Below are 24,541 nucleotides of genomic sequence, written 5' to 3'. Positions count from 1 at the left end.
TGTAGAGAATCAGAACTAAGGGGTTTTGCCAAAGGCTTCATGGGAAGGTGATTAGGCTTGGTCAATACCGTAGAAATTCGGTAAAATTCAGATTTGGATTTATTCAGGCATAAAATTATCTGTATGCCCAAATAGGACAACATATTCGGATGTACCCAAATATTCAGGTATAACTGGAAAATTCGGGTCCGTCTGATTTTTTGGGTGTTTTTTTGAGTTTTGGCCTTTAGAGGGCACATTTTTAAAGCTAACAGCACCAGCATTTCAGTGTATCATCCGAAGACTGTCCTGATGATACCACATGAGTTTGGTGAAGTTTGGTTCAGGGGGGCCAAAGATATGGACCCTCAAAGGGGTAGCTCCCATCTCCTGTTAGCTCCCATTGGAAACAAGAGCCCTTAAATTCCTAGCTCTTATTGCTACAGACAGAGATTCCAAAATGTAAAAGCAAAAGTTTCAGGAGCGCTAGCAACAAATGTTGAGAAGACCGCACGGGATAATTATTCACATTTTTTTTAAAAAAAAAAAATTCTTAATTTCCTTGCAGAATCTATAAGTTGCTTTACTTTTTTTAAAAACAGTTCCCGAAATGCCGTACAAACGAAGAGCTCCGAAATCAGTTTAAAAGGGTTGAAGAAAAAAACTGGGCCCCCAACCTTTTTTTGAGCCTGAGGGCACCTTCAGAATTGTAACACGGCACAGCGTCTTTAGCTGCAAAATGGCTGCCACGAAATGGGAGAAAAGGCCAGCCACAGAACGGCTACTGCAGCTCACCTTCAGTTACATGGTGAAGATCCTTTTGCTGTGGTGACAGCTGCTGCCAAAACAATATTTCTACACAGCTAATCAGATCTCGCAGCTCCGTCAGAAGTATTTCTGGACAAAAGCCCATCCAACCCTTTCCACTTTTTAAAAACACCTGTTGGGCTCCAGGGAAGGGTACCATGTTGGCGACCCCATGATAGAAAAACAGAAATATATTTTTCTCCGTGTGCCATTTGTCACAATACCATGATTTGTAAATTCTTTAAAACACACACAGGGAAAAGGCTGACATTTTCAGAAGAGAAGTGTGATCAAATAAGCTTCTGCCAAAGTTGCATTCAGACATCATGCTAAGCTGTAGTTTGTTCAAATGGTTCTTTATGCTGCTAATTCCACTTGATCAGATATAGATACCACCTAGGTTTGGCGTGTAAGCCCCAGATTTTCAGATTTCCATAGCTTGCTTCTTTGCTGCCAGTCACTAGGGAAGATATCTTACCTGTACTTCTGTCTCTGTGGTCAGGTGGCCATAGGAGAGGCCGTGCTACTCAAGAAACTGTTTTGTGAATTCAGATGTTTCCACAAGTTGCTGTCCATCATAAGATGACCACAAATACACACATACGAGGCTTTTAGAATCCATTCTGAATTCTATTTTTTGTCAAATTTGCATTATCGTATAAAGATAGATATGTTCTTGCTGTTACCATTTATGAAATTTGATATGAATTTGTCTAGTCAACTCTTACTTTCCTCCACTGGGTGATCATCTAATTTTATCTGTTCAGATAAATTCTGTTCAGTGATTGGCTGCCTTTTTGTTCTCCAAATGATTTTTATCGGGATATTTATTTAATGCTTTGTTGTGTGGTCTTGTTCTGTTAATCTGAACCTCTGAAGCCCTTAAACAAACCTGGTGTGAATTTGTCTAGTGAGGAATGTAAGTCCTATTGAACTCAGAGGGACTTGGTTCTGAATAAAGATACCTCGAATTGGATTGTCTCCATTGTGGAAATAAATATTATACTATGGAATATATATAGGCATATGTAACTGTGTATATGTCTATATTTGTGTGTGTGTGTGTTTATAAAACCACAAAATGTTATAATGTAATAAGGAGTATTCAATACCCTGAGAACATAATCTTTGATTCACTGTCTAGCCCAGTGGTACTTACTCTGCTGCTTATGGAGAGTCACACTTATAGTTACAGCAGGGGCGGAGCAAGGGGGAACTGCGCCCAGGGTGCTCGTGCACCCTGCTCCCCTGCCGCCGTGGCACACACCCCTGTCCCATGGGCGCTGCGCCACTGAATTACAGTCAATCAAAAAAGCACAGTTACGTCTGATCCTGGCTCTGTGGTACACAGGACCGCAATGAGTGACTGGTCAGGAGTGCTGCCTTTTGAGTCAAGGGTGGAATGATTCAGCCTGATTAGTAGATTACAACTCTGTGATTTTGTCTTTTTCAAGTTGTAGAACTTTCCTTCCCCCAAGCAGAAGAAATGTAAAAATCTTGCATTTAAAAGTGCATCTAACCCTGTAGACATACTTTTATCCTTCTAAGTCTGTGAGCATCTTTCCTGTGTCTTAAGTCTTGTTAGTTGAACCCGCAAGCAAGCATCAGACGCCTTAAATGTTTAAGAAAAAAATTTCAATTACTACTGCAAATTGACTTTGGAAATTTTTAGATTTGCTTCTTTATTACAGGGAAATAGCACAAGAGAGAATAAAATGACTTTAATAAGACAGTGAGTTAAGCAAATTGCTCTAACAATTTTAGTTCGCATCTGACATTTTTGTTGTGTCTAATCCCAGGCAAGAATGTAAAATTATAAAGCTGACATTGTTAATATTGTTGCCCTGTATTATATCGCAATCACGCCTGTTGGTTTTAAGGTACTTCCACTTATATAGAATCCTAGCTATGGCACAGAACCTGGATCCTTCGAAATCTCTGCTTGCTCACTTTCTCTTCCTTTTTTAAAAGCAATTTTACTTACCCTTGTGGATATGACAATATGTTTGGAAAATTTCATGACAGAAGAAGGTTAGATTGGATCAGGGGTCTGCAACCTGTGGCTCTCCAGATGTTCATGGACTACAAATCCCATCAGCCGCTGCCAGCAGACCCCTGGATTAGATTGAGTTTGTGTAACTGGCTGAATGTTATCCAATGAGCTTCCATGACACAGTGGGGGATTTGAACCAGGGTCTCACTAGTATGATACTCTAATTCTAATGCCTACACTGAAATCGTATTACTTGTTAAAACAGAACACCCATCACACTTATTATACAGCTTTCTTCTATTTAAAACTAATTAATCGAACGGATGTTTTCCTCACATGTTCTTCATGCGCATGTAGTAAAATCTGTAACCTCATCCCCAGTGAGATGTAAATCTAACAATACCATAAATTCATAGCCCAGTCCTTAGAGCCAAACCTTGCAAGATGTCCATAAATCGTTCATAAATTTCTTTTAAAAGCAGCTTCAGTGGAGGGGAGTATTGGGATTGTGGTGCTGGAGAGGGGGTGGTTTTACGTTTTTCTCCCCCACTGTTTTTCTGATGTAAATCCACACCACCACCACATATGTGCTTTGGCAAATGTATGCTCATAATACAGCAAAAATTAAAATGCAAGGAAATTACAGTTGTGCAAAGTTGACAACCGTAGTCCCAGCAAAAGAATGCCAATATTTGCCCAGGAGTGGTGATGGGGGGCCTTTTTCAGGTGAGTCTTGGTAGGCAGAGCGTGTCTTCCTAATCCTTGTGCATCCACTCCATCCCACAGTTTTCCTGGGCTCCAAGACCCAGGTATAAGTTTAGGTGTGGGAGAGAACAGGGGGTGTAGGGAGAAAAAAGGAACAGTGAAGGCTTGAGTATCTATGTACGTGTTTGCTGAGAGTAACTCCACACAGCCACCCCAGGGTATTTTGGCCCTTCTTCCCATGCTGCTGTTGGCCAGTTCCCAAGACACTGTCAGCTTCTCAGTGATTCACCTTGGATCCATGCAGTAGCAGCACAAGCCTAGAAAATGGTGGTGGGTGCAGGTGACAGAGTGACTTGCAAGGTCCTTTGGAGCCAGGCTTCGCCCAGGCAGGTGAGAACAGGTGGGTGGTGGCAGTGGACACAATCTATGCCCATTCATCTTCCCCCCTGCCACTGCTGGCTGGGAGCAAGATGATCTTCAGAAGCATGCTAGTGTTTTTGGCGGGCTGCACCAGTTTGCTTGGGTGTTGAACCAGCCCTGACTTTGCAAGTTAGGTCGCGTATTGCTGTTCTTACGTTAGTCCCGTGGATAATTGATGCTGAGAATGCAGAAACTAACCAATGAGTTCTTGGCTGATCTGAGAGTTAAATACAAACACAACTTGGTCTAAGACCAGGTCATTATAGATCATGGACCTCAGTGGCCCTCAGAGTTGAAGCTCGGGTCTTGAGTGCTTGACCCTGAAATTCAAGCCAGATTCTTGGCTGTGCCCTCCTGCCTGGTTGCTACATTTCTATTTTCATCTCTCTTTCCCACCCTCAGATTTTCCTCATTTCTAACTTTTTCATTTACACAATTTTGAATGCTGTTGCAACCCACATATAAATGTTTCTCCTTTTTCACTGGAGGGTCAGCCTTGGTAATTCTGTGCTCCTTACTGCATCTGTATATGCGAGAGGGGATAGTGTGGGCATAAGGGGAGGGGAGGATATGATTGTGTGATTCCAGAACATGTTCTTAAAAGAGCCGTGGAATCCACCTGAGCATTAATGAAGAACACCAAAGGCAACGTGGACTTTAATATCCTTACCCCCATCCAAATTTCGGATTACTTTAGTAACATGTATAGGAGATGGATGAAAACTGCATTGGGGTTCCTTTGCTTGTTTCCTGTTAGGTATTGGTTTTCCCGCTGGAGATCACCCTCCCCAGCCTCTCCCAGCCTCTCCTTGACCTAGAAATGGGCTTTGATTCTAACAGCTGTAGTCCATTACTCCTTCAGTGGTGGTCCTTGTAATTTATTAGCTAAAGACACAGATAAATTCAATCCAGGCAATTATTGTTAGCGACAATACATTGTAATCAGGATCACATGCAGGATTTTTTAAAAAATCCCTATTCTCTAGTGTAGCAGTACAAAGCTCCGGGAGGTTTTTGGCTGGTCTACTTAGTGTAATCACTTCCCTTCAAAAGCAGCAACTGACTCGGGGGCGGGGGGGGGGGGGGCACCAGCATCCACATCTTTCCCTGAGCTGGGATCAGTAGTCATTTCTTTTTCTTCTCTTTTCTTCCTTTTCTCCAATTGAAACAGTTCCCTAGAGAGGCATTGCTCAAGGTTAATTTCAGTGCATTAAGTTTTAAGTGAGAATGTTTCATTCTTCCCGAGAAAGGGGTTGGGCAGAGGACAGCTGAGTGCAGTTGGAAAATTAACCCCAGATCCAGTTTAGCGAGGGAAAAAATATCAGCTGCATGCAAGCTGCTGCTTGTTTGTCTGAGGGATGCTTATCCTACATTAACTGCACCTTTTGGGCACAACCTGCTTCGTGTGTTCGTTTTTTTAGGCGGGGGTGGCAGAACCTCAAGTCTGCAGTGGAGCAAGTAGTTAAAGTAGCAAGGATATTTGCATTTGGTAGTCCATTTGCACAATTCCTTCCCTATTAGAAATTGTGATTTCCCTGCATTTTCACTGCATTAGGATGTAATATTGCATCATTAATGCACATGACCTTTTTGCAGAGGAATAAAACGAAAGATTTCTTCCCTGAGGAGCATACAATCTAGAATCTGACACTAGGTGACAAAAAGGCAGTGGAAACTGGAGAGAACAGAGGAAGAATATACAATACTTCCAATCGCACCTGCTTAAGCTAAATCTCAGTAGGAAAGAGGGGGAAAGTTTACAGATCTGCAGAGTCCTGAGAGTTCCCCAAGGCATGAGTACTTTTCCTACTTTCAGTTATTCACGTCAGATTGTCCCCAGAGATTTCTGGATCATTGAGACCGCGACAGTGAATGACAACAACTTTTTATACACAGTCTAGCTCCTGATGCCCCAGAAAGGACTAAGACAAATGTTACCAAAAAAAGTGTAAAACCAACTAATTCAAGGCTGGGCCCTAAGCTCTAAACCAGTTGGTTCTAATGGTGACTTACATGGCTCTGCACAGTATTTCCACAGCTGTTGGGAGTGCAGGTCCAAGTCCACAGAAAGGAGCTGCTTCTCCTCAGAGGCTCTGAGGAACTGGATAAAATTAGCGTATCATAGAGGACTCTTTTGCTCAACAAGAGCTTGTAGTATGTTGACTCTCTTGGCATCAACCCAGAGGGGAAGGGGCCAAGCTGGGTGATCACTTGACACACTGGACAGTTCTCATTTGGAGATGCTCGGCTATGCTGATTTGAGTGGGCAGAAATTTTACGCTGGGCCCATGGCTGAATTGACAGTTCCTGGTCTGACACAACTGGGGACTGGTAAGGTGTAGAGATGAAAGAGTTGCATTTGGACCATGGAGGCCTGTGCTTTGTATCCCTCTCTTGGTCCTTGCAGTGACCTTGGGCCAGTCAGACTTTATCGGCCTACATTACCTCACAAAATTGGGAGACAAACCTATCTGTGTGCATCCTTGAAGGAAGGCTAGAATGTCTACTCAGTGTGGGCAGAATTTCCACTGTATCTGAAAATCAGTGGTGGGTGTTCAAAAAGTCAGCATGGTGCAGTAGTTAGTTTCAAACTAGGATCCGGGAGACCGAGGTCTACATCCCCCCACCCCTACTCTATCATGAAACTTGGCTGGATTACCTTGGGCCAGTAGTTCTTCCTCAGCCAAAGCTATTTTATTGGGGGGGGGGGGGTCAGAGTAAAATGGAGGAGCACAGAACAATGTATACTTCTTGGAGGAAGGACTGTATAAAAAACATGCTGGCTAAATAATAAATAAGATCCTTGGTAACTGTTCCCCAGTATCAAGGCTCACTATTTGTGCAGATGGCTGCGTCAGACTCTGACTTTCTCAGGGCAGCAGGCTGCTACACTTGACATTACTAATTGTGTTGCCTGGCTTTTACTAAAGATTGCTGCTTGTGCTTGCTGATACACACAGCCAGTGTGTTATATGAGCTCCTTTTTCCTCTGTAACCCCCACAAATCTCATCAGTTAATCACACAGACTCAGGCCTGACAGTGAAAGCAGATAACTCAGCCTTAAGATGGGGGGTGGGGGGGAAGGGTATCATGGACTGGAAATGGCAAAAGCCACTTTCATGTCCTTATAGGCCTCTAGTGAGGATTTCATGCACAAAGCTAGCCATATGGCCGCACCTTCCTCCCTTCCCTGTTTGTACACCCTCCCTCATCTGGGGGTTCTTAATCTTAATCGCTGGTTCCCATTGGTTTGAACTGTCATCTTATTTTTTTTTCTTTCCAGTTGCTTTTTTGCTGTAGTCAGAAAGGATGGTTTTAATTTCCCCTTCCTGGTGGGTGGACAGGCCTGCGACGGACGTGTGGGCACAGATTGTGGAATGGCAGGCATTCCTGAACGGAACCCAAGTGCTCTGGCCTCCCTGCACCAGCCTGTCGCTCTCACCCTTCCCTTCCTCTTGGTTTTTTTTTCCTTTCCACCCTTCTGATGCCTTTTTAGGCTTAGTTACTATTTTCTCCTTTTTCAGTATCCTTCCTTTCTTCCTCCTTTTCCAAATTCACTTTTTCGTCTCCTTTTCCCCTTTCCTATTCTTAAAATTCAGCTAGCACACTTTTCTCACTTTTTAAATACACACTTTTAAATACACATTCTTTTATACACGCTTGTCCTCAGTTTTTTTTAAGTGTGTTGAGCCAGATACCAGTCCGAGTTGTGTTTTTATTTTTAAATGGGTGTCATTGCTCTGAAAAACAAGAACTTCTGTGGACTCTGGACGGACACCATCATAATGGGAAACAGCAGCTGTCTCATCGTCCCCAGCCTTTAACAGCTGCAGAAAGGCGCTAGCTGTATTTCCTATATACAATACGTTGTCTGTTAGTGTTCTGTGTCAAACTCATTGATAGGAGCACCAAAGAATCATTCACAACCTGTTTGTTGAGAGGGGAATGTGTTGTCAAGGAATGAATTTGATTAGAATGAGAAGGTCACTTGCAGCGCACTAGGATAATGATAATACATAACATTTACTCAGCCTCTTGCATTTTGAAGGCATCGTGGGGATGGTTAAGCCATTTGGATTGCATCCATGTGCTTGAGCTGTCCTCATCCTTGTAAAGAGGGGAATGTATCACGAAATGTCATTTAATAAGTAAGCCTGGCCTGGTAGGCATCCTCACTGTAGCAGTGGTTCCAAAGATTTTACTCGTTGTGATGCTTGGGGCAGATCTCAGCGCACCTTTCTCTGGAAGTAACAACTGTGGACGTCAAAGCAACCTGTATAAGACTCGGGCTGAGCATTTGCCCTTCCATTTATCCTCAAACCTGGCTTCCTGCTTACTTTTGATGCATGTTTAGGGGGTCTTCTGCCTTTTTAAAGCATTACCACACCGCATGAACTCACAGGTATCTGAAGAAGTAAGCTCTGTCTCAGGAAACATTGTGCTGGAATAAATGCTGTTAGTCCTTCATGTGTGACCGGAATCCTGTTTTCTTCTGTTACAATAAACTAACACTGTTACAGTAAACTAACCCCTCTCGTTCTCATTGTTAGCACAACTTGAAAGTATGCAAGGTGAGGCAGATATTCAGTGTCCTGTGCCTCACAGTTCGATTTTCAGTAGGTGCTTCTAAAGGATTGTTTGTGGTCAGTTGGGTGGGGCAAGGGTGCCTGTGGGGAATTTCTTGGGGGGGGGGGTGCTATAAATGTTGAACATGATTACAATAAATGGCATAAAAATAAAATGGTTCTTGATGGCAGAACAAATGGGGTTCTAACTCAACACCTTCCAACTCAGTCTTTACCAAAAAAAAAAGGGGGGGGGGTGATTTTATGAATGCGAATTCTCTGAGGCTTATAGAAATTTGTCCATTATACCATATCTTTATTTTTTATAAAATGGATGTGTATGTGGTAGAGAGCGTTGCCAAATCGCAGCTGACTTATGGTGAGCCCGTAGGTAGGGTTTTGAAGACAAGAAACAAACAGTGGTGGTTTGCCATGACCTGCCTCTGTGTAGCAACCCATGGCTTCCTTTATGGTCTCCCATCCAAATTCTAACCAGGACTTGACCTCCTTAGCTTCCGAGATTTGATAAGATTGGGCTAGCCTGGGCCATTTAGGGCAGGACTTGGATGCATATAGAATCATCCAAACCAGAAAATATTAGCTATAAACTTAACTAGGTTGTATAATACGATAGTGCATGCTATTTGCTGACACTAATGGCATTACTTGCCACCTTGGCTTGCTGCTGGGTTGCCAGCTGCCTGCAGAAAAAAATGTCCTGACTCTTTAATAGAGGTTTGATGGGATGTTATTTCTCTCCATGACATAGAAAGCCTCAGATGCTCACAGCGTAAGCCTCTATTAAAGGGACAGGTGATTTTCCTCTGTCTTGTAGGCAAACCTGTTAATAAGACATTGTACATTTCTTCTCTATTGTCATAGTACTGGAGTACTGCTATTGATGTTTTAGTGTATTTGTTTTTGCATTTTTGCAAGGTGCCTCAGTGTGTGTAAATCTGAAAGTGTTTTAAGTAAATAAAGACACCAACTAAGAGAGCCATCCTGAGTACATCTACTCAGAATTGTAGCTACTCAAGTCCGTTCAGTGGGACTTCCTCCCAGAAGAATGGATAGCACTGGAAGACTTAAGCAAATAGAAGTTGCTGGATAGCTCTTTAGTGATTGTTTCCAGGTTTGCTTGTCTGTCATGCTGTTTGTAACAGTTGGTTGCTTCCTGGGGTGGATTTTCACACTCATAATGCCACGTATTTACTTATGTGCAGATCCCCTTGTGTCTTTTTCCAGTGACATTCATCGCGCTTTTCAGCTGCACGTTGTTTGTTTGTTAGGATGACTTCAATTTTCATTGGTAATTAAACTAATGTGGTGTAATGATTAGACAATCAAATTTGCCCTCACCCCATGAAGCACACTGGATGAGAATGTAACTTCTCCACCCTATCTCAGAAGGCTGTAGTGTGGATTAAAAGAGAACCATATATGCTTCAGTGAGCTTTTTGGAGGAAGGACAGGATAGAAATACAATAGAGGGTAAAAATATAGGAGACCAATCAACTAAATCTTTAGTTGATTCGTTTCAGTGAAGCCTAATTCCCATTTGCAAAGCTTGAAAGTTAAGAGAAACTGTTAATTTCTTTAAGGCTATTCCGGTTTTGTAAAGGAGAAAACGAAAGTCTGACTTTACTTCTGGCAAACAATAAGTTTGTTTTGTGTGTGTATTGTAAGTTATCCCACATTTCTTTCATTTGCTCAAAACGGCACCATTTTGAGGTTTTTGTGTGCAAAAAGTTCTTTAAATACAGCTATTTATCATTTAACTGATGAGGAGAAACATACTATTGATTAGTCTTTTACAGGTTTGATGGTCATCGTTTCTAGAAATTATTCAGACATGCCCTTCTGTGCTTGGAGCTGGTGTCATGCTTACAAGCATGTTAAATCAACAAGTAAACCCACACTTGCTTGACATATTTGTGACTATTCCCCTAGGCCCTGAGCATCCAGTCTTCCAATTTCCCTCCTGCCAGCTCTTGCAATGCAGCTCTGTTGTGACGAGCCCTTGTCTGCATATGGGCAACATCCATCCATCGCTGCCTCCCATTCCTGTTAGTACAGAGACACCTGGCAGCAGAACCCTGGTAGTAATGGGTCTGTTGCAGTCACTGTGTCACAGCTGGAGAAAGATGGAGAGAGCTTCCACCTGAGTGTAAGAGCCTTGTCAGGCAGGTTGACTATAGTTAACGAATCCAACAGCCGTGGGAATCGTGATGGTGCTTTTATCTTCCTGGGGCACTGTCTCTCAATCCTCATCCTTTAATTATGGGAAGCTGAAGGGAGGTGACAGACTCGAAAAGAAGTAGCAATATTATTTATAATTCAGAGTATCATCTAAAGTCTGGCATCCCCCCACCTCTCGTTTAAGGTTAAAATGTCACCCTAAGTGGGGCTTCAGTGGTGTATTTCTTCCCATTTCTAGCAATGCAGAAGTAGTAATTTTGTATTTTCTTTGAGACACCCTGATGTACCTAGCAACCTGTTGCCTTTTGAGTTGCTGGTACTCCCTCCCTCCCCCTTTCCTAAGCAGCATCTCCAAAAGAGGCGGTAAGAATTATTCTAGTTTCTCAGAGTCCAGGATACCCAGGTGGGTCAAACTTTGAGCAGCCTTCTGTCTAAATATTCACTGGGGCCCGGGATAGCATTCAAGATGCTGCCCAGACTGCTTGGTTATGAAATCAGTTATCTGCCTGGGTGAAGCAGCCACAATCTATGCTATGGCTGTCGTGTCATGATGCTGTCTACCCACACACTTGAGACCACAGCCCCTCTATTTGTGTAAGAAGTCCTGGGTCATGTCACTGACACAGGTCATTGCCCAGCATCAGTATTTGGTCCAGATCCCAGTTCCATCCCTGCTTGGCTGGGCTTTGCACCTGTTTCTGGCCCTCCTGTGGATTTCCTGTTTTACATTTTTGATTGTGTCATTCGTTGTCCATCTTATTAGCACTCAGGGCAGATTATGGAATTATTTTAAAAATGCAATAAAGACTAGTATAATATATACAATGAGCAATGCAGTAAAACCGAATGACACAATTAAAGAACAATGAAATAAAAAGTAATGTAATATATTCAGTGAATGATGCAGAATAACGGTGGAAGAAAAGCAAACTGCCTAAAACACAGGTAATTAAAGTGAGAACCTTTTTAGGTAATGATTGTTAAATGTTTTAACTTGAAAAGTACTTTCAGTTCTGGCTTATTTTAATGATGTTGTTTATGATTCACATTCTGGGTTCTCTGATTACCTTTGGCCATATGCAGTAAAAAGCTGTCTTCTCCACACCGTGCCACGGAGAGAAGCACATCTTGCCACAACGTACCTCTGAAGATGCCAGCCAGAGATGTGGGTGAAACATTAGGAGCAAAAACTGCCACACCACAGCCACACAGCCCGGAGGACTCACAACCCCCAGTTGATTCCAGCTGTGGAAGTCTTCAACAATGCACTTTTCATTGTATTGTCGAAGGCTACTTCTATTCAGATGCCCTCACCTGGTGGCCTTGCTATCTTCATTGTTACTCACGTGCTAATGGGTGGATACCAGTCAACACATGTAAATCTAGCTTGTTAATTGCACCCTTTGCTTGTTAACAGACAATGGTTCTTTCCCCCATCCTGGACACTCCAACAGGTATATATATTCCACTTGCTTTCCTACTATCAGATCCTCTGAAGATGCCAGTCACAGATGCAGGCGAAATGTCAGGAGAGAATGCTGCTAGAACACGGCCTTACAGCCTGGAAACCACACAGCACCCCAGTATCTTTTCATTGTTATCATCAGATACCTTTGTAGAAAGTACCTTTCCTGCAGAAGTCTGTTTTTCTATTTCAGTATTGCCTTTATAAAGATGTTCTCTCAAACAGTTTTGTCTTGGTCCCACTTCTGAGCCTTATTATCCTGCCTTGGATACTATCCACCTTTTCTGTACCCCACAGCAAACTATCTCAACTCCTGTCTTCACAGTCCAGCTTTTTCTTTGTATTTAATCACCTGGTTTCTACACTTCCACAGTCTGCTACAGTTTCTCCCTGCAGTTTTCCTGGTAACTCCTGTCTTGGTCATTTTGCCTTCTGAATTATCCCATCATAGATTGTATCTTATTTATTTTATTTATTTATATATTCGGTTTATAAACCGCCCTCCCCCTAAGGGCTCAGGCGATTGAACAACACTCGTAGAGAGCACAATATAATAAAATCAAGTTAAAATTCAACTAAGTTACATGAGTACAAACTCTAAAATAAAATATAAACCTTTCCCGTTAAAAAGCAGCATTAAAATTAACATTGAAAGTCATTGATGGCATCCACTAATGGCCTCCTCGGCCCCAAGAGTTGGTAGGATTCAATGATGTTATCAGAGGGAGAGCGAAGAGAGGAGGGAGAGGGAGGAAGGGGCCCTCATCAGCGGCAGTCTCCCGAGAAGGCCTGGTGAACAATTCAGTCTTACAGGCCCTCTTGAACCTCAGCGAGGTCCCGCAGAACCCGGACAACTGGTGGTAAGAAGCGTTCCACCAGGCGGAGACCAGAGCAAGTAAAGGCTCTGAGCCCTGGTAAAGGCCAACCCGTATCATTGAGGGCCAGGGATCACCAGTAAATTGGCCTCTGCTGGCGCCAGAGGCGGTTTGGAACATATGGGAGTAAAGGCGGTCCATGAGTCACGGAGGCCCCAGGCAGCGTAAAGGTATAAAGGTCAACACCAACACCTTGAAAGTGATTCGATTATTCAACTGGTAGCCAGTGCAGGCGGCCTGAAAGGCACAGGTGTAATGTGTTCTCGCGCATGGCACTCCCTGTAAGCATCACGAGCGGCTGCATTCTGGACCATTTTTAATCTCGAATCAAAGCGCCAAAGGAAGGCCGAAGCGTGGGGCCGGTTGCAATAGTCTAACCTGGAGGTGACCGTTGCATGGACCACGATGTGGTCAGCTTAGGAGGAGAGGACCAGCCGTCGGACTGGCGGAGATGGTAAAATGCGACCCGGGTTATATGGGCCACCTGGGTGATGCATTAATTTCAACGGAAATAAATGGCGTGAAGAAACAGAAAATGGCTTGAAACAAAGATTCCTGGGTGTGATGTACACAAGAGAGAAGTGGAATGAGGGTTAGAATGGAACTGGTAAGGATGAGAAATTCAGCAGCATCCCTGATTGTTTTCTGACACACGTCTGGATTGGATTAGGAGGCTGCCTCTCCGTTCTGTTTTCAACCATCTTGGTGCCTAACTGTGCCTTCATTGTTTCTTTTGACTACAACTGTAGTGAGCTTGGCTTGCCAATATGAGAGAGCCCTTTTTTATCCCAGCCCCAAGATTCTACAGACATATATACTGTAGAATATACAGTATTCACAGCTAGAATCAACTGCTGTTGTGGCTTTTCCAGGTTGTGTGGTCGTGGTCTGGTAGCTTTTCCTGCTAATGTTTCGCCTGCATCTGTGGCTGGCATCTTCAAAGGCATGTCACAGTAACATGCACACCTTTCTCACTTTTAAAACAGTAGCCAAGTGCCAGGGAGTGCTGGGCCACCCTGTACCTCTTTAAATCTGAGCATGCCATGAATTCCTTCTGCAGATGCACAGTATGCCTTGGTTCATTTCGCTTTGCTGTACTGCTGTTTTATCTTTTCATTGCACCCATTTTTGATACTAGTGTGCCTGACCGGTTTCTTTCTTTTCACTGTTGTTGTTTTTTTAAAATATCATTTATGGGCAATTGATGCAAAATCAATTGTTAAAAGATGCATTAATTTCAACGGAAATAAATGGCGTGAAGAAACAGAAAATGGCTTGAAACAAAGATTCCTGGGTGTGATGTACACAAGAGAGAAGTGGAATGAGGGTTAGAATGGAACTGGTAAGGATGAGAAATTCAGCAGCATCCCTGATTGTTTTCTGACACACGTCTGGATTGGATTAGGAGGCTGCCTCTCCGTTCTGTTTTCAACCAGTGCAGTGCAGAGGGAGGCCTGTGCCCCTTGCCTTTCATTGGTTATTAGCCCTGGGGGTTATCATGGCCACCCCACTTGCCTGTTCTTGCTCCTTCTCATTCCCCTTGGCTTGCTTCTCTCTGGTGTCAGAAAGGAGCACACACAATAATTTTTGGTCGGGTCACTGTTGGAGCATCCTTGTATTTACTTCCATCCCTTCCTCCATGATCACAGGTTATCTTTTTTTAAAAATTTATCAGTCTAATTTTATCAGTTGATTGGAGGGCATGCAAGTGGGATTTAAAGTGGGTTGTAAAGAGAGCCAGTGTAGTGATTAAAGTGTTGGACTAGGATCTGGGAAGCTAAGGTTCAAATCCCCATTCTGCCATGGAAACTTGGTGGGGGTGACCCTGGGTCAGTCACACTTTCTCGGCCTAACCTACCTTGCAGGGTTGTTATGAGGATAAAACAGAGAAGAGGAGAATGATGTAAATCACTTTTGGAGTTCCTGTTGGGCAGAAAAGTGGGATGTAAGTAAGTAAGTAAGTAAGTAAGTAAGTAAGTAAGTAAATAAATAAATAAATAAATAAATAAATAAATAAATAAGAATAGAAAAATCTGTAGAAACATTTTTACCCCCCATTGAAACTCAAAATGATTTACATCATTCTCCTCTTCTCCGTAGCAGAAAGAGCAAAAGAGAGGGGGTGAGCATATATTACATTAAAAGTGGGTCCTGTGTTGGAGGCTAGGGGGTCCCTGTATCTCCACAGGTTGAAGACCACTGAATAGGGTTTTTGCAAGAATACATTTGTGTGCACAGTTTTGCTTCTTTGTGGAAATGTAGGCGTTTTTGTGATGCAGCACTTGGAGGAGGAGGAGTTCGGATTTATATTCTCTCTTTCTCTCCTGTAAGGAGAAAGGGGCTGACAATCTCCTTTCCTTCCCCCCCCCCCAACAACAAACACCCTGTGAGGTGGGTAGAGCTGAGAGAACTCAGAAGAACTGTGACTAGCCCAAGGTTACCCACCTGGCATGTGTTGGAGTGCACAGGCTAATCTGAATTCCCCAGATAAGCCTCCACAGCTCACGTGACAGAGCGGGGAATCGACCCCGGTTCTCCAGATTAGAGTGCACCTTCTCTTAACCAGTACACCACTGCTGCTCTACGCACATTATCTGATGGCACTCACTCTCTTCAACACGTTTACCATTGGTGGGTCAGTGTCTGCTTCAAGTTTGGTTGCAGAGGATTTGATCTTGAAGATCTGGGACTCCCATACTGTATTGAGTGAGGGGCAGCTTCACGGTTTGGATGCTGCCCTTCCCCAAATAATGATGTATGATCCATGCATGGCAGATCTGTACAAGACTGCAGTTGCTGCGTCTGCAAAGGGACTGCCTGCTCAATCCCTGTGCTACTGCTATTTTTAAAGCAATCTGTTGTGCTGTGCCCCTCCATTAGTGCCTAGAAAAAACATCACTTTGTTAAATCAAGGCTACTAGAATGCTGTAAGCAGGAAAAACAGACAGACAAGTTAATTAGTTTTGAGGAACAGATTTAACTCAAAAGTAGGAGAATCGGTATTTAAGTTAATGGCCTTACTTTCGTGGCCTTTACATAAGCACTGGCAATTTCTCATTTCATAGATTATGACAATCTGTATAGCACCCTTAATGTATGTGGTGCGTTTACAGAGTAACTCAAGCAAAAAAAGAAAAAACCAACAACCAAAGAATCACACGAGAACAGGTTCTTTCTCAAGGAATTAACAGTCTGTGTTTCAGTGGAGGGATGGGGAACAGATTGTAAACATGAGCAAATGCAATTGCATTTATGTAGGCTTCTCTGTATTTTTGGGGTTGGGTCTAAGGTAGTGAGTGGATCACATGTTTGAATGGGTTTCTGTAGAAGTATATATGTGATGTGGGTTTCTACAGATTAATCGATGCTCCACTTAAAGCAGGTGAATCTTCAAGCATTTAAGGAAAAAAAACATGGCTAGTTTTCTCCCAGTAGCAATACTTAGTACTTTCACATTGCTTTTTGCTAATGCATACTCCTAAATGCCACACAGCAAGACAAGTAAAATATAAGGTACCAGCAGCTGAAAGGACATTAATTACTTGAATTTTTCACATGCGTATACTGAAAGAAATGTTTAAATACTGCCACCTTTATAGAGAACACATAGAGAACAGTGGAATGCACTACCTTGGAATGTGATGGAGTCTCCTTCTTTGGAGGTTTTTAAACAGAGGCTGGATGGCCATCTGTCAGGAGTGTTTTGATTGTGTGTTCGTGCATTGCAGAGGGTTGGACTTGGTGGCCCTTGGGGTCTCGTCCAACTCCATGATTCTATGATTCATGTCTGCGCACTCCTCCCTTTCAATGTTGTTATTTTTGTAGTTTGGTTTGTTTCTAGACTGAACTACTTACCATTATAAATCCCCCAAACTAAAGATGAAGTTAGTTTAGTTGTGTGATTGGAGAACATTATGGGATAAGAACATGGAGGCTGCGGAGAGGTGTTGGAAAGGACAGATGTTTCCACCCCTGGCATGAAGCCTGTCACTCAGGGAAGCTCATACCTTAACCCATCCCCCGGCAGCAGCTGTTTCAAGGAGAGGACCCACCTGCCAGCTACAAGCTACATCAGTCGATTGCCTTGCATGCTTTCCTGGAAGATAGGGCAGGTGCCAGATTGGGAAATGGTGCTCATAAGTGCCACAAGTGTCATGTCAGAGCCATAGGTGGCTCCTGAACCACTTTGTGTCATTGGTCTAAAGGCTGCTGAGTGAATTTGGAAATACAATTGGTTATTATATGGTTAAGACCCACTGATTATATTTTGTATGAGGCAGGTTTGCATACAGCCTCCTATCCCAGTCACCTGTGACAAGCAAGAATCACCCCTGGGCATCTGGGTGGAGAACCTTATGTCACAATGAAGGAGAGTAGCACCTTCTGTCACTAAGTGTATCTGGTGTTGCTTGAGTTTTCCTGGCCCAAGCTCTTCAAGTGCCCATCGTTTCCCAGTTCTGTAAATCTCAGTTGCTCTTCCCCAGTATAAGTCAGGAAAATCTCCCACCTAAACTTGCCCAAGCAAAATTATGCAAGTAGGACACTGAATGTATTTTTTAAAAAGTAGGCAAAACGCTACTAATTGTGCAATTTGCATAACTTGAGAGCTCCTGGAGCACAGTGGTTGTGCACCTGCTGCAGACCTGGGTAGGAGGTTTAAAGCAAACTGCAGCCTCTCAAACGCTCGTCTGCAGTGTAGGGATAAATAACAGTGGCCTACCTGGCAGGGCTGCTGTAAGCATTACTGGGAAGTTGCGAAAGACGTGCTTTGAAAGCCCTAAAGGGCTTTATAAATGCACCGTGTTGTTTATTTATTTGAGCAGCAGGATTTTGTTATTCTAAAACAGTACAAAAATTGGATTCACCTCCCCCGGTGAAGAAATCAAGGGTGCCGCCGGTTCAGAGTCCTCATTTCAACTCATCTGCAGAAAATGCAGCAAATATTCACATAATTAATGTCTGTGCTAACAGTGCCTCTGGTGCTGACAAATTGTTGCACCTCTTCTCAGGGAGATAAGCCACAAAGATCTTCCATACAAGTCGAACATAAAATAAATGTGTACGCAGCAGTTAACACCTTGGGGCAAACAATGGTGCCAGCTTTGTCTTTATTCTTTGGTGTTGTAGCAGGATTGCAAGGGGGTGGGTAACAGAACCGCTGTGCTGGAGGGGAAAGCGGTGCATCCGCGGAGGCATCGTTTCATTCAATATCAAGGAATTTATTAGAAATACTATAATGAGCTGGAGGAACTGCTGCTAATTGGCTTATGCTAAACTCACCTAATTAATGTAATTTGCACACACAGTTTTCAATGCCTAGTTGTAGCTGGGCACGCTGTGTGTACGTTTTCTCCATCTCTTCATCTCCCCCCCCCCCCCCCCCAATTACTTTAAAGTCTATCTATCTCAAAATGTGAAACAGCTTGCTGCTTAGGATCTGAGATTCACATGAGTCAGACTGCAGGGAAGTTGTTCTCCATTTAAACTGCCTCTTTGCTGCTAATGTTAAGTTCATTACATTTTCATGTCGTTGTTTTGTTCTGATCTTTCAGGACTAGAACCCTGTTTTATTTTTTTTATTTTTTTTTAATGAAAATTGGTTTTTTGAAGCTGGCCTTGTATTTATTGGGTTCTTTGAAGCTGGCCTTGTATTGTCTTTTCTGTGCTTACATTTGACGGTTAGGGAAGTTGATTTCTGTCTCATTCTTATTCTGGCAAACTTGCCCACGACCAATTCTGAGTATTTTAATGGCACCTCCAAGGCAAGTGGAGAGTCACTACTGGTAAATTCAACACGAGGCGATACAATCACAGAGTGAATTTCAGCTCATATTAGTGTTGTTCAGTTAATACCAGTGCCTTCTTCAGTTAATTCTAATTTGAATGAAGACCTTTTTTTATTTGCAAATGCACCTCCAAGTGGAGAGTGAGGATATAGCTCCTCCGTGTCTTCTATAGAAAACAAGTGATGTATTTTGCCATCTGGTGAAACAGTACCTTATGGTGAGCTCTCCTATTATTATTATTTTTTAAATGTAAATCCACTTTGTCCCTGCCAACCTTTTACTCATGATTTCTAGTTAGGATGCCATGAATGGCAAAGTGGATGACTTGTTGTTTGGAAATGTTTGGTTTCATGTGCTTTTCCTGTTCGTGTTTAGCGCAGCTCGAGCTTTTTTGCTGTACCAGGCCTAGCTCTTTAACTGGGAAATGGAAGTGGTCTTGTCCAGTCTGCTGAAGGGGAGACCCAAATTCAAATAACTGATTTGCCATGAAGCGCGGGTGGATGGACGGACGGATGGATGGTGCAGTCAAGTCTCAACCAACTTATGGCAACTCTATCAGGTTTTCAAGGCAAGAGACATTAGAGGTGGTTTGCCATTACTCTTCTGCATGGCCATCCAAGACTGCTGTGGTGATCTACCATCCAAATACTAACCAAAGCCAACCCTGGTTAGCGTCCAAGATCTGACAAGATCAAGCCAGCCAAGGCTGTCCAAGTCAGGGCAAGGAGGAATATAAATGGCCTAGATTAATTAATTAAATGGAGGCGTTTGCCAGTGTGGTATAATGAGAGCTATGGTAGAGTATTAGAGACACCTGGATCCAAACCCCCTACTCTTCCATAAAGCTTACTGGGAGCCTTGTTATGAGGATAAAATGGGAAAGAGTAATGATGTATGCCGCCCTGAGCTGTTTGGAGGAAGAGCAAGATAAAAAAATTGAGTGACTCTCTGGAGCTTCAGGACACATCTTGTAGTACAAAAGAGGATTTTTGTTTTGGGTTTTTTTGTGTCAAGTCACGGCTGAGGTTTTCAAGGCAGCAGACGTTCGGAGGTGGTTTGCCATTCCTGCCTCCATGCCACAATCTGGTTTTCTTGGAGGACTCCCACCCAAATACTAGACCAACCCTGATTAACTTCTAAGATCAGTCTAGTCTAATCCACCACTAGATGCAAGGTAGAAATTCAGCACTAGACCGGCTCTTTTGTGTTATTGCTGTACTGTGGTGTTAACATTGTTTGTTGTTTAATTTTGTGAGCCGTTTTGAGTCCTGCTTTGCAGGTGAAAAGCAGGATAAAATATTTAAATAAATAAATATGAATTTCACTGTTTTTTTTGTTTTTTAACCTGCAAAGAGAGCTTCAAATCTTGCCCTAGGTAGCCTTTCCCCCTTGTGTGTACATTATTGAGATCACTTGTCAGGGTTGTCCCAGTATGTAACTATGATTTCCTCCCAAATCCATGAGCCAGTCTGTTTCAGGGGTTTCGTGTTGCCAAAAGTGGTAGGAGACATTCTGTGGGCTTTTGTCATGTTTAACTTCAATGACAAACTCTCTCTGCCACCTACTAGGAAAAACAGATCTCACAGTTGCAGCCAACATGCAATACAGATGTGCCCATCAGCACGGAAAAGAGAATCCTGGGAAAGGATGTGCTCAGGGCTGCCTCTTGCGTAGACAGCATGTGGCCGTGGTTTCTTTTTAATGCAGCTGTTGATCCAACCCACATTATCTCAAGAAACAAGGTGGCAGCAGAAGAAAAGAGGCAGCCGCCTTTTCCCAGTCCTGACAGCATGGCTGGATGTTGCTTTTTCAGATTAAAAGGTGGCCAGGGAGTTTGCCAAGTCTGAAACATAATCCAGAAGTCAAAGAGTGATGATGATGATGAAGGAGGAGGAGGAAGGGGGGAGGAGGAGGATTTATATCCCCCCTTTCTCTCCTGTAAGGAGTCTCAAAGGAGACTCAAAGGCTGACAATCTCCTTTTCCTTCCCCCCTCACAACAAACACCCTATGAGGTGGGTGGGGATGAGAGAGCTCTGAAGAAATGTGACTAGCCCAAGATCACCCAGCTGGTATGTGTTGAAGTGCACAAGCTAATCTAGTTCCCCATATAAGCCTCCACAGCTCAAATGGCAAAGCGGTGAATCAAATCCAGTTCTCCAGATTAGAGTGCACCTACTCTTAACCACCACACCAAGCTGGTGGGAACCTTTTCTGCTCTGGCTGCATCCCCTCCTGAAAATGGCCTTCTTGCCAGAATGGTTGTGAACCAACATTACAAACTGTCTGTGGCTCAGATTGTCATTTCAAACTTATCTCTCAGTAGTGTGGCAACCTCAGCCTGGCCTGCACCATTTCAGAATTGGGGTTTGCGTGACAAAATGTTATTCCATACTAGTAAGTAAATAAATAAATCCCTGCATGTGGAAACATAGCATCTCAGCAAGAAGGCTAGGTTAGCACCCTTCTATCTAACATGCTGCAGCTGTACAGAGGAGCATCCACTCATGCTGGCTCAGGCCAAGCGCAAGTTTACCACTCTGAGACACAGTCTGTATTAATGGCAACGTTTTCTTCATGCATATTGCTCAGCACACAACCGAAAGAGGCTGGAGGGCCTGCTTTTATGTTCGGCAGGGCATCTACTGCAGCAACTGTGGCATCATTAGAATTGTGCGGTCGGTCCTTCAAATCAAAGCTGCGATTATTTTTGAGTGTGCTAAGTTGTCTACAATATGGAGGTCTAAGTATAGAAGCTAATGTCAGCGGCTCTTATGTTTAAAATAATACTGCACTACCTTTCCCGCTGTTATGTCTTTCGTACAGGTTATTACAGGTGAGCGGATTTTATAGATTAAATTTTATGGCACAGCAGCATCTGAAATATCTTTGAGCGCAGCACAGTGTACCAGCAGAAAGGCAGGCAGGTTTGGGGGGGGGGGGGGGGGGAGGGGGCGGTGGTCTACTGGTGCAATGTTTTTGTGTACTTAGATCTCCCGTTATAAGGAAGCACTTAAGAGCCTCGGGAATAGTTACAGTTCCGATTTAAGTGATTTAACTACACAACCAGAGCCGTACATTTCTAAGGTGATGGCAGGTCCAGAATGACTAGTTTAATGCAAATAGGTCCATTTCCATTTTGAGCAGCTCTGACCATGCCAGAGGTTTGAGGAATTAAGATTTTGAGCTCCCTTTTGCTCTTTCTTTCTTAAGCAGTTTCTTGCTCCCTTTTTTCCTCACTGCAGTGAAGAGGGGACTGAGGTCATTCTCTGTGTCTCAAGGTGCACCTACCTGTGTTCAGACCTGTGGTGCAGAAAAGCCCCCAGTGGAGCTAAGATCAACAGTAGGGTGGAATAGAGAGACATGGGGTTTGTTTGCTAAAAGGCTCATCTTCTTTATCGGAGTTAGCAGAACCCCATTGGTCAATTCAGCTCATCTTCCTTGAAGAACAGTGCCCTCATTATTTCTTTCTTTCTGCTAGAACCTGGCAAGGGGCAGCCGTGGGACTATTTGCCGTGGTGCTCTTCTGCCACAGGGTCTGAGAACTTTCTGCGTGCCAAGCAGGTCCACTGCCACGAAGCCTTCACCCCTCCCCACCTTTATTTAGCAGAAACCCAGAGGTCTAATTTTTACACTAAGAAAACTTAGCACTGAAAGAGATGGGCCCCAATTGCCAGAACTCCAGTTCAAAGAGGCACAATTAGGAAACAAATTCTGTGAATGCATCACCTCTTCCCTAAATATTAATAAAATGGTTGATCATTCATCCCAGGGAATTGTCACAACTGTATTCTCTTTCCGTTGTACTTTGGGCTGTACTTGGCCGGTACGGTACGTGTGTGAGCTTCCGACCAAGTTGATGCAGGTTCTGACAGCCTTTTGTGCTTGTCTGAGATTTGTTCTGTGCTTGTTAGACAATATTGAAAATAAAAGAGCGCCACTCGACTGCTCCCAGAGATTGGCTGTTTTTTTTTCTTCAATTGATGCTCCTTCTCATCAAGAGGACTAGGAAGGGAGGCAAGAGGATTCCTTTGTGAGTCGAGCATTTCATTCCTTTGGAGCTCAGTCTGTTATTATCAGCAGCTTTGTCTGTTAATTTGTTTTTCTTCCCCAAAAAAATGTACATCTAAGCAAAAACAGGTTTCAAACCTGCAAAATGTGACTGTCTAGTTGAAAGAGATGTGGGGGCCCTCAGGGGCAGGTGGAAGACTTGCAACGACTTTTAACTAGTTTGTGTGAAGCTGGCAATTTTAAAGTTATTGGACTCCTGTTAAAAGACACAGCCGAAGCTAGCAAGAGTGTGTAATTTTGTGCTCTGCTCGCACTAGTCCTTGGTGAGCCATTGAGGCCGCTTGCAAAAACTTGGATTTTAACTGGATATTTTATGTTTTCTCAAATATGTTGTTATGATTGTTGAGCCTTTAGGTTGGGGCAGGCTAAAAAATGAATCAAGTTGCAAGATTGGTTCTTATATTATTTTTTAAAGGTGTGTGTGTTCTTGTGAGGCAAAACTGAGGCTTGAATAAACCACAGGCTAAGTTATCTGCAGAGCCAGGCCCCATGATGAGTCAGTGGCTCAGGCAGCTGGGGGACCGGGGGTGTTTAACATGAAGCAGTCCTGAATGGTGATGTGTGAATCCGCCTACCTCTCAGCATACCTTTGGTTATTATTTGTTTAGGGAATTTTTATGCTGCCTCTTCTGGGGGAATCAGCTCAGTGATCTACCTGTACTTGGATGTCTTAGTTTAAAGTATAAAATAACTCTATTGAAAGGTGCAGGGCGATGTGGACGATGTGTAAAATTATACATCGGGTGGAGAAAGTGGATAGAAAGACTTTTTTTTCCTCGCTCTCACATAATACTAGCACTCAGAGCACCCTGTAAAGTTATGGACCGTCAGTGCAGGGCAGGAGAGACAAAAGGAAATCCTTCTTCACTCAAACCAATAAACTGTAGAATTTCCTGCCAGCGGAGGTGGTGATGGCCAACAGGTTAGATGGATTCAAAAGGGAGTTTGATAGATTCATGGAGGAGAATAGGTCCATCAGTGGTTTCTAATCACAGCGATTAAGAACCTCCAAATACAGTAGCAGAAGACCTCTGAATACCAGTGCTGGGAGGCATCATGAGGGAAAGGCCTTGACCTCTGTGCGCTGTTCATTGGTCCTCCAGGCTGACTGCCGCATGAAACAAGACCATCAGACTGATCTAGCCAGGCTGCTCTTGTGTTTTTATGTCTGTGGAGTTGCATCTGTGATGGCTGATTCATACCTTTGAGTCATTCACTGGATACTGCTGTCACCAAGGAAATAATTTGCTTGTGTAGGTCAGACAAGCATCTGCATAGCATACAGGTTATAAAATGCAAGTCAGTTGGATATGTTCTAAGAGAGAGGAATTTGTTGGTTTTGCTTCATTTATACAGCACGTTTCTCAATAAGACCCAAGGCAGATGACACAATTAAAGAACAATGTCATAAAACACAGTCTGATGCATAAAATAATGCATTAGAAGTAGATTATAGAATTAGAAAACACAAAAATGTCTGTATAAAAACAGTACAGTAAAGCTGGTTTGCAAAACTAGAAAACAGTTCAGTAAAAACAGTATGATACAAACAATAAATCATACAATGAAAATTGCTATTTTAATGCTCTTATCAGTATGCACAGAAAAAGAGGTGGGGTTTACTCACTTAGATGGAAAGACCATTTTGCGCCAAATGAACCTCAATCACTATCCTTT

At 43.2% G+C, this 24,541-nt stretch overlaps 1 protein-coding gene across 2 annotated transcripts in view; it reads left to right on the top strand.

Moving 5' to 3' along the window:
• The window catches only part of BIN3 (bridging integrator 3), a 104,648-nt gene that overhangs the window by 65,668 nt on the left and 14,439 nt on the right, over positions 1–24,541 (top strand). The window lies entirely within an intron of this gene.

This window comes from Sphaerodactylus townsendi, linkage group LG12 (assembly GCF_021028975.2).
Source record: "Sphaerodactylus townsendi isolate TG3544 linkage group LG12, MPM_Stown_v2.3, whole genome shotgun sequence".
Lineage (NCBI taxonomy): Eukaryota > Metazoa > Chordata > Lepidosauria > Squamata > Sphaerodactylidae > Sphaerodactylus > Sphaerodactylus townsendi.
Note: the sequence above shows the minus strand (reverse complement) of the source record. Positions and strands in the feature narration are given on the sequence as shown.